This window comes from Oncorhynchus nerka, unplaced genomic scaffold (genome assembly GCF_034236695.1).
Source record: "Oncorhynchus nerka isolate Pitt River unplaced genomic scaffold, Oner_Uvic_2.0 unplaced_scaffold_781, whole genome shotgun sequence".
NCBI classification, from domain to species: domain Eukaryota; kingdom Metazoa; phylum Chordata; class Actinopteri; order Salmoniformes; family Salmonidae; genus Oncorhynchus; species Oncorhynchus nerka.
In genome coordinates, this window is record NW_027040448.1 from 238,516 (window position 1) to 255,605 (window position 17,090).

Genomic DNA, 17,090 nt, shown 5'->3' on the forward strand with positions numbered 1-17,090 from the left:
ATACTCTGTACCATAATAATACTGTATAATGCTGGAGCTGCCTCCATACTCTGTATCATAATAATACTGTATAATGCACATAATGCTGGAGCTGCCTCCATACTCTGTATCATAATAATACTGTATAATGTTGAGACTGCCTCCATACTCTGTATCATAATAATACTGTATAATGCTGGGGCTGCCTCCATACTCTGTACCATAATAATACTGTATAATGTTGGGGCTGCCTCCATACTCTGTATCATAATAATACTGTATAATGCTGGAGCTGCCTCCATACTCTGTATCATAATAATACTGTATAATGCTGGGGCTGCCTCCATACTCTGTATCATAATAATACTGTATAATGTTGGGACTGCCTCCATACTCTGTACCATAATAATACTGTATAATGTTGGGGCTGCCTCCATACTCCATACTCTGTACTCTGTATCATAATAATACTGTATAATGTTGGGGCTGCCTCCATACTCTGCATCATAATAATACTGTATAATGCTGGGACTGCCTCCATACTCTGTACCATAATAATACTGTATAATGTTGGGGCTGCCTCCATACTCTGTATCATAATAATACTGTATAATGTTGGGGCTGCCTCCATACTCTGTATCATCTGTATAAATAATACATAATAATACTGTATAATGCTGGAGCTGCCTCCAACTCTGTACCATAATAATACTGTATAATGCTGGAGCTGCCTCCATACTCTGTATCATAATAATACTGTATAATGTTGGGGCTGCCTCCATACTCTGTACCATAATAATACTGTATAATGTTGGGGCTGCCTCCATACTCTGTATCATAATAATACTGTATAATGTTGGGGCTGCCTCCATACTCTGTATCATAATAATACTGTATAATGTTGGGGCTGCCTCCATACTCTGTACCATAATAATACTGTATAATGCTGGAGCTGCCTCCATACTCTGTACCATAATAATACTGTATAATGTTACTGCCTCCATACTCTGTACCATAATAATACTGTATAATGTTGGGGCTGCCTCCATACTCTGTATCATAATAATACTGTATAATGTTGGGACTGCCTCCATACTCTGTACCATAATAATACTGTATAATGTTGGGGCTGCCTCCATACTCTGTATCATAATAATACTGTATAATGTTGGGGCTGCCTCCATACTCTGTACCATAATAATACTGTATAATGTTGGGACTGCCTCCATACTCTGCTGTATAATGTTGGGATCATAATAATACTGTATAATGTTGGGGCTGCCTCCATACTCTGTATCATAATAATACTGTATAATGCTGGAGCTGCCTCCATACTCTGTATCATAATAATACTGTATAATGTTGGGGCTGCCTCCATACTCTGTACCATAATAATACTGTATAATGTTGGAGCTGCCTCCATACTCTGTATCATAATAATACTGTATAATGTTGGGGCTGCCTCTCCATACTCTGTATCATAATAATACTGTATAATGTTGGGACTGCCTCCATACTCTGTATCATAATAATACTGTATAATGTTGGGACTGCCTCCATACTCTGTATCATAATAATACTGTATAATGTTGGGGCTGCCTCCATACTCTGTACCATAATAATACTGTATAATGTTGGGACTGCCTCCATACTCTGTATCATAATAATACTGTATAATGTTGGGACTGCCTCCATACTCTGTATCATAATAATAGTGTATAATGTTGGGGCTGCCTCCATACTCTGTATCATAATATACTGTATAATGCTGGGCTGCCTCCAACTCTGTACCATAATAATACTGTATAATGCTGGGACTGCCTCTGTATCATAATAATACTGTATAATGTTGGGGCTGTACTCATAATAATACTGTATAATGCTGGACTGCCTCCATACTCTGTATCATAATAATACTGTATAATGTTGGGACTGCCTCCATACTCTGTATCATAATAATACTGTATAATGTTGGGGCTGCCTCCATACTCTGTATCATAATAATACTGTATAATGTTGGGGCTGCCTCCATACTCTGTATCATAATAATACTGTATAATGTTGGGGCTGCCTCCATACTCTGTACATAATAATCATAATAATACTGTATAATGTATAATGGGAGCTGCCTCCATACTCTGCATCATAATAATACTGTATAATGTTGGGCTGCCTCCATACTCTGTATCATAATAATACTGTATAATGCTGGGGCTGCCTCCATACTCTGTATCATAATAATACTGTATAATGTTGGGACTGCCTCCATACTCTGTACCATAATAATACTGTATAATGTTGGGGCTGCCTCCATACTCTGTATCATAATAATACTGTATAATGTTGGGGCTGCCTCCATACTCTGTATCATAATAATACTGTATAATGTTGGGACTGCCTCCATACTCTGCATCATAATAATACTGTATAATGCTGGGACTGCCTCCATACTCTGTACCATAATAATACTGTATAATGTTGGGGCTGCCTCCATACTCTGTATCATAATAATACTGTATAATGTTAATACTGCATCATAATAATACTGTATAATGCTGGGACTGCCTCCATACTCTGTCCATAATAATACTGTATAATGCTGGAGCTGCCTCCATACTCTGTACCATAATAATACTGTATAATGCTGGAGCTGCCTCCATACTCTGTATCATAATAATACTGTATAATGTTGGGGCTGCCTCCATACTCTGTACCATAATAATACTGTATAATGTTGGGGCTGCCTCCATACTCTGTATCATAATAATACTGTATAATGTTGGGGCTGCCTCCATACTCTGTATCATAATAATACTGTATAATGTTGGGGCTGCCTCCATACTCTGTACCATAATAATACTGTATAATGCTGGAGCTGCCTCCATACTCTGTACCATAATAATACTGTATAATGCTGGGGCTGCCTCCATACTCTGTACCATAATAATCTGTATAATGTTGGGGCTGCCTAATACTGTACCATATAAATGTATAATGTTGGGACTGCCTCCATACTCTGTCCATAATAATACTGTATAATGTTGGGGCTGCCTCCATACTCTGTATCATAATAATACTGTATAATGTTGGGGCTGCCTCCATACTCTGTACCATAATAATACTGTATAATGTTGGGACTGCCTCCATACTCTGTATCATAATAATACTGTATAATGTTGGGGCTGCCTCCATACTCTGTACCATAATAATACTGTATAATGTTGGGACTGCCTCCATACTCTGTCATAATAATACTGTATAATAATAATACTGTATAATGTTGGGACTGCCTCCATACTCTGTATAATAATACTGTATAATGTTCTGCCTCCATACTCTGTATCATAATAATACTGTATAATGTTGGGGCTGCCTCCATACTCTGTATCATAATAATACTGTATAATGTTGGGGCTGCCTCCATACTCTGTACCATAATAATACTGTATAATGGGACTGCCTCCATACTGTACCATAATAATGTATAATGTTGGGACTGCCTCCATACTCTGTATCATAATAATACTGTATAATGCTGGAGCTGCCTCCATACTCTGTACCATAATAATACTGTATAATGTTGGGGCTGCCTCCATACTCTGTACCATAATAATACTGTATAATGCTGGGAGCTGCCTCTGTATCATAATAATACTGTATAATGCTGGAGCTGCCTCCATACTCTGTACCATAATAATACTGTATAATGTTGGAGCTGCCTCCATACTCTGTACCATAATAATACTGTATAATGCTGGGGCTGCCTCCATACTCTGTATCATAATAATACTGTATAATGTTGGGGCTGCCTCCATACTCTGTACCATAATAATACTGTATAATGTTGGGACTGCCTCCATACTCTGTCATAATAATACTGTATAATGTTGGGACTGCCTCCATACTCTGTACCATAATAATACTGTATAATAATACTGTATACTGTATAATGTTGGGACTGCCTCCATACTTTGTATCATAATAATACTGTATAATGTTGGGGCTGCCTCCATACTCTGTACCATAATAATACTGTATAATGTTGGGACTGCCTCCATACTCTGTATCATAATAATACTGTATAATGTTGGGACTGCCTCCATACTCTGTATCATAATAATAGTGTATAATGTTGCGGCTGCCTCCATACTCTGTATCATAATAATACTGTATAATGCTGGAGCTGCCTCCATACTCTGTACCATAATAATACTGTATAATGTTGGGACTGCCTACATACTCTGTATCATAATAATACTGTATAATGTTGGGGCTGCCTCCATACTCTGTATCATAATAATACTGTATAATGCTGGAGCTGCCTCCATACTCTGTACCATAATAATACTGTATAATGTTGGGACTGCCTCCATACTCTGAATCATAATAATACTGTATAATGTTGGGGCTGCCTCCATACTCTGTATCATAATACTGTATAATGTTAATACTGTACCATAATAATACTGTATAATGTTGGGGCTGCCTCCATACTCTGCATCATAATAATACTGTATAATGCTGGGACTGCCTCCATACTCTGTACCATAATAATACTGTATAATGTTGGGGCTGCCTCCATACTGTCTGTATAATGTTGGGGCTGCCTCCATAATCATAATACTGTATAATGTTGGGGCTGCCTCCATACTCTGTATCTACATTTACATTTAATAATACTGTATAATGTATAATGCTGGGACTGCCTCCATACTCTGTACCATAATAATACTGTATAATGCTGGAGCTGCCTCCATACTCTGTATCATAATAATACTGTATAATGCTGGGCTGCCTCCATACTCTGTATCATAATAATACTGTATAATGTTGGAGCTGCCTCCATACTCTGTATCATAATAATACTGTATAATGCTGGGGCTGCCTCCATACTCTGTATCATAATAATACTGTATAATGTTGGGACTGCCTCCATACTCTGTACCATAATAATACTGTATAATGTTGGGGCTGCCTCCATACTCTGAATCATAATAATACTGTATAATGTTGGGCTGCCTCCATACTCTGTATCATAATAATACTGTATAATGTTGGGGCTGCCTCCATACTCTGCATCATAATAATACTGTATAATGCTGGGACTGCCTCCATACTCTGTACCATAATAATACTGTATAATGTTGGGGCTGCCTCCATACTCTGTATCATAATAAATGTATAATGTTGGGGCTGCCTCCATACTCTGCATCATAATAATACTGTATAATGTTGGGGCTGCCTCCATACTCTGTACCATAATAATACTGTATAATGCTGGAGCTGCCTCCATACTCTGTACCATAATAATACTGTATAATGCTGGAGCTGCCTCCATACTCTGTATCATAATAATACTGTATAATGTTGGGGCTGCCTCCATACTCTGTACCATAATAATACTGTATAATGCTGGGGCTGCCTCCATACTCTGCATCATAGTAATACTGTATAATGCTGGAGCTGCCTCCATACTCTGCATCATAATAATACTGTATAATGTTGGGGCTGCCTCCATACTCTGTACCATAATAATACTGTATAATGCTGGAGCTGCCTCCATACTCTGTACCATAATAATACTGTATAATGTTGGGACTGCCTCCATACTCTGTACCATAATAATACTGTATAATGTTGGGGCTGCCTCCATACTCTGTACCATAATAATACTGTATAATGTTGGGACTGCCTCCATACTCTGTACCATAATAATACTGTATAATGTTGGGGCTGCCTCCATACTCTGTACCATAATAATACTGTATAATGTTGGGGCTGCCTCCATACTCTGTACCATAATAATACTGTATAATGTTGGGACTGCCTCCATACTCTGTACCATAATAATACTGTATAATGTTGGGGCTGCCTCCATACTCTGTACCATAATAATACTGTATAATGTTATAATGTCATAATAATACTGTATAATGGACTGCCTCCATACTCTGTACCATAATAATACTGTATAATGTTGGGACTGCCTCCATACTGTCATAATAATACTGTATAATGTTGGGACTGCCTCCATACTCTGTACCATAATAATACTGTATAATGTTCTGCCTCCATACTCTGTCATAATAATACTGTATAATGTTGGGACTGCCTCCATACTCTGTACCATAATAATACTGTATAATGTTGGGGCTGCCTCCATACTTTGTATCATAATAATACTGTATAATGTTGGGGCTGCCTCCATACTCTGTACCATAATAATACTGTATAATGTTGGGACTGCCTCCATACTCTGTATCATAATAATACTGTATAATGTTGGGACTGCCTCCATACTCTGTATCATAATAATAGTGCTGCCTCCATACTCTGTACCATAATAATACTGTATAATGTTGGGGCTGCCTCCATACTCTGTACCATAATAATACTGTATAATGTTGGGACTGCTACTCTGTCATAATAATACTGTATAATGTTGGGACTGCCTCCATATACCATAATAATACTGTATAATGCTGGGGCTGCCTCCATACTCTGTACCATAATAATACTGTATAATGTTGGGGCTGCCTCCATACTCTGTACCATAATAATACTGTATAATGTTGGGACTGCCTCCATACTCTGTCATAATAATACTGTATAATGTTGGGACTGCCTCCATACTCTGTACCATAATAATACTGTATAATGTTGGGGCTGCCTCCATACTCTGTCATAATAATACTGTATAATGTTGGGACTGCCTCCATACTTTGTATCATAATAATACTGTATAATGTTGGGGCTGCCTCCATACTCTGTACCATAATAATACTGTATAATGTTGGGACTGCCTCCATACTCTGTATCATAATAATACTGTATAATGTTGGGACTGCCTCCATACTCTGTATCATAATAATAGTGTATAATGTTGCGGCTGCCTCCATACTGTATCATAATAATACTGTATAATGGAGCTGCCTCCATACTCTGTACCATAATAATACTGTATAATGTTGGGATAATACTGTATCATAATAATACTGTATAATGTTGGGGCTGCCTCCATACTCTGTATCATAATAATACTGTATAATGCTGGAGCTGCCTCCATACTCTGTACCATAATAATACTGTATAATGTTGGGACTGCCTCCATACTCTGAATCATAATAATACTGTATAATGTTGGGGCTGCCTCCATACTCTGTATCATAATACTGTATAATGTTGGAGCTGCCTCCATACTCTGTACCATAATAATACTGTATAATGTTGGGGCTGCCTCCATACTCTGTATCATAATAATACATTTACATTTAAGTCATTTAGCAGACGCTCTTATCCAGAGCGACTTACAAATTGGACTGTATAATGCTGGGACTGCCTCCATACTCTGTACCATAATAATACTGTATAATGCTGGAGCTGCCTCCATACTCTGTATCATAATAATACTGTATAATGCTGGAGCTGCCTCCATACTCTGTATCATAATAATACTGTATAATGTTGGAGCTGCCTCCATACTCTGTATCATAATAATACTGTATAATGCTGGGGCTGCCTCCATACTCTGTATCATAATAATACTGTATAATGTTGGGACTGCCTCCATACTCTGTACCATAATAATACTGTATAATGTTGGGGCTGCCTCCATACTCTGAATCATAATAATACTGTATAATGTTGGGGCTGCCTCCATACTCTGTATCATAATAATACTGTATAATGTTGGGGCTGCCTCCATACTCTGCATCATAATAATACTGTATAATGCTGGGGCTGCCTCCATACTCTGTACCATAATAATACTGTATAATGTTGGGGCTGCCTCCATACTCTGTATCATAATAATACTGTATAATGTTGGGGCTGCCTCCATACTCTGCATCATAATAATACTGTATAATGCTGATACCATAATAATACTGTATAATGCTGGAGCTGCCTCCATACTCTGTACCATAATAATACTGTATAATGCTGGAGCTGCCTCCATACTCTGTATCATAATAATACTGTATAATGTTGGGGCTGCCTCCATACTCTGTACCATAATAATACTGTATAATGTTGGGGCTGCCTCCATACTCTGTATCATAGTAATACTGTATAATGCTGGGGCTGCCTCCATACTCTGTATCATAATAATACTGTATAATGTTGGGGCTGCCTCCATACTCTGTACCATAATAATACTGTATAATGCTGGAGCTGCCTCCATACTCTGTACCATAATAATACTGTATAATGTTGGGACTGCCTCCATACTCTGTACCATAATAATACTGTATAATGTTGGGGCTGCCTCCATACTCTGTACCATAATAATACTGTATAATGTTGGGACTGCCTCCATACTCTGTACCATAATAATACTGTATAATGTTGGGACTGCCTCCATACTCTGTCATAATAATACTGTATAATGTTGGGACTGCCTCCATACTCTGTATCATAATAATAGTGTATAATGTTGGGGCTGCCTCCATACTCTGTATCATAATAATACTGTATAATGTTGGGGCTGCCTCCATACTCTGTACCATAATAATACTGTATAATGTTGGGACTGCCTCCATACTCTGTATCATAATAATACTGTATAATGTTGGGGCTGCCTCCATACTCTGTATCATAATAATACTGTATAATGCTGGAATACTGTATCATATAATACTGTATAATGTTGGAGCTGCCTCCATACTCTGTATCATAATAATACTGTATAAATACTCTGTATATAATATGTATAATGTTGGGACTGCCTCCATACTCTGTACCATAATAATACTGTATAATGTTGGGGCTGCCTCCATACTCTGAATCATAATAATACTGTATAATGTTGGGGCTGCCTCCATACTCTGTATCATAATAATACTGTATAATGTTGGGGCTGCCTCCATACTCTGCATCATAATAATACTGTATAATAATACTGTATAATACTGTATAATGTTGGGGCTGCCTCCATACTCTGTATCATAATAATACTGTATAATGTTGGGGCTGCCTCCATACTCTGCATCATAATAATACTGTATAATGCTGGGACTGCCTCCATACTCTGTACCATAATAATACTGTATAATGCTGGAGCTGCCTCCATACTCTGTACCATAATAATACTGTATAATGCTGGAGCTGCCTCCATACTCTGTATCATAATAATACTGTATAATGTTGGGGCTGCCTCCATACTCTGTACCATAATAATACTGTATAATGTTGGGGCTGCCTCCATACTCTGTATCATAGTAATACTGTATAATGCTGGGGTTGCCTCCATACTCTGTATCATAATAATACTGTATAATGTTGGGGCTGCCTCCATACTCTGTACCATAATAATACTGTATAATGCTGGAGCTGCCTCCATACTCTGTACCATAATAATACTGTATAATGTTGGGACTGCCTCCATACTCTGTACCATAATAATACTGTATAATGTTGGGGCTGCCTCCATACTCTGTACCATAATAATACTGTATAATGTTGGGACTGCCTCCATACTCTGTACCATAATAATACTGTATAATGTTGGGGCTGCCTCCATACTCTGTACCATAATAATACTGTATAATGTTGGGGCTGCCTCCATACTCTGTACCATAATAATACTGTATAATGTTGGGACTGCCTCCATACTCTGTACCATAATAATACTGTATAATGTTGGGGCTGCCTCCATACTCTGTACCATAATAATACTGTATAATGTTGGGACTGCCTCCATACTCCATAATAATACTGTATAATGTTGGGATCATAATAATACTGTATAATGTTGGGGCTGCCTCCATACTCTGTACCATAATAATACTGTATAATGTTGGGACTGCCTCCATACTCTGTCATAATAATACTGTATAATGTTGGGACTGCCTCCATACTCTGTATCATAATAATAGTGTATAATGTTGGGGCTGCCTCCATACTCTGTATCATAATAATACTGTATAATGTTGGCTGCCTCCATACTGCCATAATAATCCATACTCTGTACCATAATAATACTGTATAATGTTGGGGCTGCCTCCATACTCTGTATCATAATAATACTGTATAATGCTGGAGCTGCCTCCATACTCTGTACCATAATAATACTGTATAATGTTGGGGCTGCCTCCATACTCTGTACCATAATAATACTGTATAATGCTGGAGCTGCCTCCATACTCTGTATCATAATAATACTGTATAATGCTGGAGCTGCCTCCATACCTCCATACTGTATAATGTTGGAGCTGCCTCCATCATAATAATACTGTATAATGCTGGGGCTGCCTCCATACTCTGTATCATAATAATACTGTATAATGTTGGGGCTGCCTCCATACTCTGTACCATAATAATACTGTATAATGTTGGGACTGCCTCCATACTCTGTCATAATAATACTGTATAATGTTGGGACTGCCTCCATACTCTGTACCATAATAATACTGTATAATGTTGGGGCTGCCTCCATACTCTGTATCATAATAATACTGTATAATGTTGGGACTGCCTCCATACTCTGTATCATAATAATACTGTATAATGTTGGGACTGCCTCCATACTCTGTATCATAATAATAGTGTATAATGTTGCGGCTGCCTCCATACTCTGTATCATAATAATACTGTATAATGCTGGAGCTGCCTCCATACTCTGTACCATAATAATACTGTATAATGTTGGGACTGCCTACATACTCTGTATCATAATAATACTGTATAATGTTGGGGCTGCCTCCATACTCTGTATCATAATAATACTGTATAATGCTGGAGCTGCCTCCATACTCTGTACCATAATAATACTGTATAATGTTGGGACTGCCTCCATACTCCATAATAATACTGTATAATGTTGGGGCTGTATACTCATAATAATACTGTATAATGTTGGAGCTGCCTCCATACTCTGTACCATAATAATACTGTATAATGTTGGGGCTGCCTCCATACTCTGTATCATAATAATACTGTATAATGTTGGAGCTGCCTCCATACTCTGTACCATAATAATACTGTATAATGTTGGGGCTGCCTCCATACTCTGTCATAATAATACTGTATAATGTTGGGGCTGCCTCCATACTCTGTACCATAATAATACTGTATAATGCTGGTGCTGCCTCCATACTCTGTCATAATAATACTGTATAATGTTGGAGCTGCCTCCATACTCTGTACCATAATAATACTGTATAATGCTGGTGCTGCCTCCATACTCTGCCATAATAATACTGTATAATCCAATGTCATAATAATACTGGAGCTGCCTCCATACTCTGTACCATAATAATACTGTATAATGCTGGTGCTGCCTCCATACTCTGTACCATAATAATACTGTATAATGTTGGGGCTGCTCCATACTCTGTCATAATAATACTGTATAATGTTGGGGCTGCATCATATCATAATAATACTGTATAATGTTGGAGCTGCCTCCATACTCTGTATCATAATAATACTGTATAATGTTGGGGCTGCCTCCATACTCTGTATCATAATAATACTGTATAATGCTGGGACTGCCTCCATACTCTGTACCATAATAATACTGTATAATGCTGGAGCTGCCTCCATACTCTGTATCATAATAATACTGTATAATGCTGGAGCTGCCTCCATACTCTGTATCATAATAATACTGTATAATGTTGGAGCTGCCTCCATACTCTGTATCATAATAATACTGTATAATGCTGGGGCTGCCTCCATACTCTGTACCATAATAATACTGTATAATGTTGGGGCTGCCTCCATACTCTGTCATAATAATACTGTATAATGTTGGGGCTGCCTCCATACTCTGTATCATAATAATACTGTATAATGTTGGGGCTGCCTCCATACTCTGTATCATAATAATACTGTATAATGCTGGGACTGCCTCCATACTCTGTACCATAATAATACTGTATAATGCTGGGGCTGCCTCCATACTCTGTATCATAATAATACTGTATAATGCTGGAGCTGCCTCCATACTCTGTATCATAATAATACTGTATAATGTTGGAGCTGCCTCCATACTCTGTATCATAATAATACTGTATAATGCTGGGGCTGCCTCCATACTCTGTATCATAATAATACTGTATAATGTTGGGACTGCCTCCATACTCTGTACCATAATAATACTGTATAATGTTGGGACTGCCTCCATACTCTGAATCATAATAATACTGTATAATGTTGGGGCTGCCTCCATACTCTGTATCATAATAATACTGTATAATGTTGGGGCTGCCTCCATACTCTGCATCATAATAATACTGTATAATGCTGGGACTGCCTCCATACTCTGTACCATAATAATACTGTATAATGTTGGGGCTGCCTCCATACTCTGTATCATAATAATACTGTATAATGTTGGGACTGCCTCCATACTCTGCATCATAATAATACTGTATAATGCTGGGGCTGCCTCCATACTCTGTACCATAATAATACTGTATAATGCTGGAGCTGCCTCCATACTCTGTACCATAATAATACTGTATAATGCTGGAGCTGCCTCCATACTCTGTATCATAATAATACTGTATAATGTTGGGGCTGCCTCCATACTCTGTACCATAATAATACTGTATAATGTTGGGGCTGCCTCCATACTCTGTACCATAATAATACTGTATAATGCTGGAGCTGCCTCCATACTCTGCATCATAATAATACTGTATAATGCTGGGACTGCCTCCATACTCTGTACCATAATAATACTGTATAATGTTGGGGCTGCCTCCATACTCTGTACCATAATAATACTGTATAATGTTGGGGCTGCCTCCATACTCTGTATCATAATAATACTGTATAATGCTGGGACTGCCTCCATACTCTGTACCATAATAATACTGTATAATGTTGGGACTGCCTCCATACTCTGTATCATAATAATACTGTATAATGCTGGAGCTGCCTCCATACTCTGTATCATAATAATACTGTATAATGCTGGAGCTGCCTCCATACTCTGTATCATAATAATACTGTATAATGTTGGGGCTGCCTCCATACTCTGAATCATAATAATACTGTATAATGTTGGGGCTGCCTCCATACTCTGTACCATAATAATACTGTATAATGCTGGAGCTGCCTCCATACTCTGTATCATAATAATACTGTATAATGCTGGAGCTGCCTCCATACTCTGTACCATAATAATACTGTATAATGTTGGAGCTGCCTCCATACTCTGTACCATAATAATACTGTATAATGTTGGGGCTGCCTCCATACTCTGTACCATAATAATACTGTATAATGCTGGAGCTGCCTCCATACTCTGTATCATAATAATACTGTATAATGCTGGAGCTGCCTCCATACTCTGTACCATAATAATACTGTATAATGCTGGAGCTGCTGCCTCCATACTCTGTATCATAATAATACTGTATAATGCTGGAGCTGCCTCCATACTCTGTATCATAATAATACTGTATAATGTTGGAGCTGCCTCCATACTCTGTATCATAATAATACTGTATAATGCTGGGGCTGCCTCCATACTCTGTATCATAATAATACTGTATAATGTTGGGACTGCCTCCATACTCTGTACCATAATAATACTGTATAATGTTGGGGCTGCCTCCATACTCTGAATCATAATAATACTGTATAATGTTGGGGCTGCCTCCATACTCTGTATCATAATAATACTGTATAATGTTGGGGCTGCCTCCATACTCTGCATCATAATAATACTGTATAATGCTGGGACTGCCTCCATACTCTGTACCATAATAATACTGTATAATGTTGGGGCTGCCTCCATACTCTGTATCATAATAATACTGTATAATGTTGGGGCTGCCTCCATACTCTGCATCATAATAATACTGTATAATGCTGGGACTGCCTCCATACTCTGTACCATAATAATACTGTATAATGCTGGAGCTGCCTCCATACTCTGTACCATAATAATACTGTATAATGCTGGAGCTGCCTCCATACTCTGTATCATAATAATACTGTATAATGTTGGGGCTGCCTCCATACTCTGTACCATAATAATACTGTATAATGTTGGGGCTGCCTCCATACTCTGTACCATAATAATACTGTATAATGTTGGGGCTGCCTCCATACTCTGCATCATAATAATACTGTATAATGCTGGGACTGCCTCCATACTCTGTACCATAATAATACTGTATAATGTTGGGGCTGCCTCCATACTCTGTACCATAATAATACTGTATAATGTTGGGGCTGCCTCCATACTCTGTATCATAATAATACTGTATAATGCTGGGACTGCCTCCATACTCTGTACCATAATAATACTGTATAATGTTGGGACTGCCTCCATACTCTGTATCATAATAATACTGTATAATGCTGGAGCTGCCTCCATACTCTGTATCATAATAATACTGTATAATGCTGGAGCTGCCTCCATACTCTGTATCATAATAATACTGTATAATGTTGGGGCTGCCTCCATACTCTGAATCATAATAATACTGTATAATGTTGGGGCTGCCTCCATACTCTGTACCATAATAATACTGTATAATGCTGGAGCTGCCTCCATACTCTGTATCATAATAATACTGTATAATGCTGGAGCTGCCTCCATACTCTGTACCATAATAATACTGTATAATGTTGGAGCTGCCTCCATACTCTGTACCATAATAATACTGTATAATGTTGGGGCTGCCTCCATACTCTGTACCATAATAATACTGTATAATGCTGGAGCTGCCTCCATACTCTGTATCATAATAATACTGTATAATGCTGGAGCTGCCTCCATACTCTGTACCATAATAATACTGTATAATGCTGGAGCTGCCTCCATACTCTGTACCATAATAATACTGTATAATGCTGGGGCTGCCTCCATACTCTGTATCATAATAATACTGTATAATGTTGGAGCTGCCTCCATACTCTGTACCATAATAATACTGTATAATGCTGGAGCTGCCTCCATACTCTGTATCATAATAATACTGTATAATGTTGGGGCTGCCTCCATACTCTGTATCATAATAATACTGTATAATGCTGGGACTGCCTCCATACTCTGCATCATAATAATACTGTATAATGCTGGGACTGCCTCCATACTCTGCATCATAATAATACTGTATAATGCTGGAGCTGCCTCCATACTCTGTACCATAATAATACTGTATAATGTTGGGGCTGCCTCCATACTCTGTACCATAATAATACTGTATAATGTTGGAGCTGCCTCCATACTCTGTACCATAATAATACTGTATAATGTTGGGGCTGCCTCCATACTCTGTACCATAATAATACTGTATAATGTTGGGGCTGCCTCCATACTCTGTATCATAATAATACTGTATAATGTTGGGGCTGCCTCCATACTCTGTACCATAATAATACTGTATAATGTTGGGGCTGCCTCCATACTCTGTATCATAATAATACTGTATAATGTTGGGACTGCCTCCATACTCTGTATCATAATAATACTGTATAATGCTGGGACTGCCTCCATACTCTGTATCATAATAATACTGTATAATGCTGGGACTGCCTCCATACTCTGTATCATAATAATACTGTATAATGTTGGGGCTGCCTCCATACTCTGTATCATAATAATACTGTATAATGCTGGGACTGCCTCCATACTCTGTATCATAATAATACTGTATAATGCTGGGACTGCCTCCATACTCTGTATCATAATAATACTGTATAATGCTGGGACTGCCTCCATACTCTGTATCATAATAATACTGTATAATGTTGGGGCTGCCTCTGTATCATAATAATACTGTATAATGCTGCTGCCTCCATACTCTGTATCATAATAATACTGTATAATGCTGGGGCTGCCTCCATACTGTATCATAATAATACTGTATAATGCTGGGGCTGCCTCCATACTGTATCATAATAATACTGTATAATGCTGGGGCTGCCTCCATACTCTGTATCATAATAATACTGTATAATGCTGGGGCTGCCTCCATACTCTGTATCATAATACTGTATAATGCTGGAGCTGCCTCCATACTCTGTATCATAATAATACTGTATAATGCTGGAGCTGCCTCCATACTCTGTATCATAATAATACTGTATAATGCTGGGGCTGCCTCCATACTCTGTATCATAATAATACTGTATAATGTTGGGACTGCCTCCATACTCTGTACCATAGTAATACTGTATAATGTATCATAATAATACTGGGACTGCCTCCATACTCTGTACCATAATAATACTGTATAATGCTGGGGCTGCCTCCATACTCTGTATCATAATAATACTGTATAATGTTGGGGCTGCCTCCATACTCTGTATCATAATAATACTGTATAATGTTGGGGCTGCCTCCATACTCTGTATCATAATAATACTGTATAATGTTGGGGCTGCCTCCATACTCTGCATCATAATAATACTGTATAATGTTGGGACTGCCTCCATACTCTGTATCATAATAATACTGTATAATGTTGGGGCTGCCTCCATACTCTGTACCATAATAATACTGTATAATGTTGGGGCTGCCTCCATACTCTGTATCATAATAATACTGTATAATGTTGGAGCTGCCTCCATACTCTGTATCATAATAATACTGTATAATGTTGGAGCTGCCTCCATACTCTGTACCATAATAATACTGTATAATGTTGGAGCTGCCTCCATACTCTGTACCATAATAATACTGTATAATGTTGGAGCTGCCTCCATACTCTGTACCATAATAATACTGTATAATGTTGGAGCTGCCTCCATACTCTGTACCATAATAATACTGTATAATGTTGGAGCTGCCTCCATACTCTGTACCATAATAATACTGTATAATGTTGGAGCTGCCTCCATACTCTGTACCATAATAATACTGTATAATGTTGGGGCTGCCTCCATACTCTGCATCATAATAATACTGTATAATGTTGGGGCTGCCTCCATACTCTGTATCATAATAATACTGTATAATGTTGAGCTGCCTCATACTCTGTACCATAATAATACTGTATAATGTTGGGGCTGCCTCCATACTCTGCATCATAATAATACTGTATAATGTTGGGGCTGCCTCCATACTCTGTATCATAATAATACTGTATAATGTTGGGGCTGCCTCCATACTCTGTACCATAATAATACTGTATAATGCTGGAGCT

The 17,090-nt window shown here is 38.0% G+C and overlaps 1 protein-coding gene across 1 annotated transcript in view; it reads right to left on the bottom strand.

The window, feature by feature from the left end:
• The window catches only part of LOC115103520 (potassium channel subfamily T member 2-like), a 178,040-nt gene that overhangs the window by 76,917 nt on the left and 84,033 nt on the right, over positions 1–17,090 (bottom strand). The window lies entirely within an intron of this gene.